Here is a 3,507-nt window from a genome sequence, read left to right on the forward strand (position 1 = left end):
GGGGGAAGCGGTGTTCTCTTGATCCTTTACTCAAACAAGGTTTTGCTCCTCTTTGTTCTTTCTATGACTGTTGTCTTAAAGTGTCCACAAGAGACAAAGCTTGGCTATTTACCCTGTCTCTGTCATTGCTTCATTTCAGAGAGCAAACAGGAGGCTGATTTTAAATGTCTAACCTGAAGCCCACCTATCTTCTGTCTCAGAAAATGCAAACAGGAGGCTAGTTGTAAGTGTCTGGCCTGAAGCCCACTTTTTCCTGCCCCATGAAATATAAACAGAAGGCCAGTTGTAAATGTCCTACCTGGAGCCCGTCTACGTCCTGCCTCAAAATTGAATAATGAGAGTGTTTTTTTCATTACCCTGCTTTATTTTTATTATTTTTCTTCATTTCTTTTAACACACACACATTTTTTAAACATAGAACAATAGGTAAATGTCTGAATTATTACATTCTGTAACAAAATTGGTTTTATTCTTTAATTTGATTCAAAAATCTGAAAGTTAGATAACTGCATATGAACAGTAATCTATTTAATTTATATGTAACAAGTTTGGGAGAAATGGAGATAAGGTATGTTAAAATAAAAGATGAGGGTTTCCCTGGTGGCATAGTGGTTAACAACCCACCTATCAATGCAGGGGACATGGGTTCGAGCCCTGGTCTGGGAAGATCCCATATGCCACGGAGCAACTAAGCCCAAGTGCTACAACTACTGAGCCTGCGCTCTAGAGCCCATGAGCCACAACTACTGAGCCCACATGCTTAGAACCCATGCTCCACAACAAGAGAAGCCACCACAATAAGAAGCCCGTGCTGCACAACAAAGAGTAGCCCCTACTCGCTGCAACTAGAGAAAGCCCATGCACAGCAACAAACGACTCAACACAGCCAAAAATAAAAATAAGATAAAGTAAATAAAAATTTAAAAATAAAAAAATAAAAGATGAAATGAGATTCTGTATTTGAAACATTTGTCACATTAGCTGACACACAGTGTATACTCCTTAAATACTAAAAAACAAATAGAAAGCAAAAGCTTTATTTATATACATTGAGTAAGGCAGAGTCTTCAGATGCCAATCTTTGTGTAGAACTCAATTTTATCCTAAATAAAAATCAAATAAACTCTATAATGTAAGCATTTGCCATGGCAAATTCTTACCATCAATTTTATTGAATTGTATTGCCAAAATTGGGTTGAGACAATAGATAAGTATTTTTTGATAGAAAATGTCATGGATTATAGACTGATGCTTACATCTTACAGAAGCTTAAATGTTTAAGGGAAAGCAAACAAAATAGTACATCATGATGGAAAATAGAAAACATTTGAAATAAGTATAATACAAATATAGCACATCAAAACTTGTAGAGTCTAAATAGCATCATTTAGAAATGTTTTACACTTACACTTATAAGGGAGCAAAATTTGACATCCCAAAATGTATCCTTTTGGCATGAGGATTATTTTAGGCTGATTAGTTTTAAGAAACAGGAGACCCAGGAAGTCTTTCTTTTTACCTCCTCCTTAACTACCTAAAATAATTTTGATAAAGGGTTTGGTCCAGCAAGAGCACTACCACCACAGATATCTATAAAAAATATGGACTAGGTGTGGTAGGGTAATTCAGTGGGGTCTACAGATCAGACTCTGCTGCTTTGTGTCTTATTGTCTTTGCCTGGCATAGCAAACAATTTGTTTACCAAACACTTGTTTTTTCATCTCCATATGAATCGCCTTCCTCTTCTTTGAAGTCCCAAGTCCCTACCCATTTCTCCTTCTCTCAGATGGTATATAAACTTCAATTGTCTAACTTGTTCTTGAGTCTCATTTTTCTAATGGTACCCCCATATGCATGTAACTAAATTTAATTTATTCCTGTTAATTTGTCTCTTGTCAATTTAATTCTTAGGCTAGCCATAATCTAGAAAGGGTAGGGGAAAATTTTTTCCTTCTCCAAAATACTAAAAGGTTTATATTTGAAAAAAAAAAAAAAAAACCCAACATTTAATAAGCTAAATATCCAATTTGAGATATTTAAAAGAACAACTGTAAATAAAAGGGATTAAAACAGAGAAAGTAAGAAATAAACTATTGAAATTAAAATGGAGAGTCAACAAAATCAAAAGCAAACTTTTTCTGAAAAATCTACTGAAATAGACATAACTGACCAACCAAATTTACCAAAAATTTAGAAAAAATGATAATATGAAATAGTGAAACAGAGTTCTTTAAAAATATACAAAAATATTATAAATTTGAAAATGTAAATTAAGTAGAAAATTTCCTTTCAAATATAACCTATGAAATTTTGGAAAAGTAGAAGTGTAAAACAAGTCACAGTCTTATAACCACTAAAGATTTTAATCACTTGTGAAAAATTAATTTATCAGCATCAATATATAAAAGACTCAAAGTAATTTTCAGATGGTTCTACCTCATAATTATGAAGTAATCCCAATATTATATAAACTCTTCCAGAAAATATAGAGACTGTCTTGTATCTCATGTTCTCAAGAATTAGATGCTTGACTAAATAAAATCAGCAGAACAAACTGTGTAACTAAATTTGTAATATTATTATTCTCCCAGGTAGTCTGCAGTGAGAGAATTCCAGGCTGGAACAGGCATTTCATAAAAGAAGGTTGTGCTTCCATGTGCTCCTCAGATTATAACCTGGGCACTAAATCTTCCACCTCTGACTAATACAATCTTGTGTCATTGTCATCCTAAAAGCATTTCAGAAATTGGTTAGCTTTTCCTAACAGAAAAGATGCCAATAAGTAGTGGCTAAAAAGAAGTAAAATGTACATCTAAAGGAACTAGAAAAAGAAGAACAAGTAAGCCCAAATGTAGAAGAAGAAAGGAAATAATAAAGATCAGAGCAGAAATAAATAAGAGACTAAAAAACAATAGAAAATATTAATAAAACTTAGAGAATGTATTTAGAAATATAAACAAAATCAACAAAGCTTTAACCAGATTCATCAAGAAGAAAAGAGAGAGGTCCAAATAATTACAATCAAAAATGAAAAAGAAGTTACAGCTGATACCAAAAAGGATCATAAGAGACTACTACATACAATTATGCAACACACTGGAAAACCTAGAAGAAATAGGTAAAGTCTTAGAAACATAGAATTTTCAAAGACTGAATCATGAAGAAATAGAAAATCTGAATTGACCAATTACTAGTAAGACAATTAAAACGGTAATAAAAACTCTCCCAACAAACAAAAGCTTAGGATCATACAGCTTCACTGGCAAATTCTGAAAAAAAAAAAAAAAGAATCTAAAAATGATTTAATACCTATCCTTCTCAAACTCTTCTAAAAAATTGAAGAGAAGGGAAACCTAAACATATTTTATGAAGTCAGCATTACTCTGATACCAAAACCAGACAAGAACATCACTAAAAAATAAACTTACAGGACAATATCACTGATGAACATAGATGCAAAACCCTCAACAAAATATTAGGAAACAGAATCTAAAAACAAATTAAAAT

This window comes from Eschrichtius robustus, chromosome 14 (genome assembly GCF_028021215.1).
Source record: "Eschrichtius robustus isolate mEscRob2 chromosome 14, mEscRob2.pri, whole genome shotgun sequence".
Lineage (NCBI taxonomy): Eukaryota > Metazoa > Chordata > Mammalia > Artiodactyla > Eschrichtiidae > Eschrichtius > Eschrichtius robustus.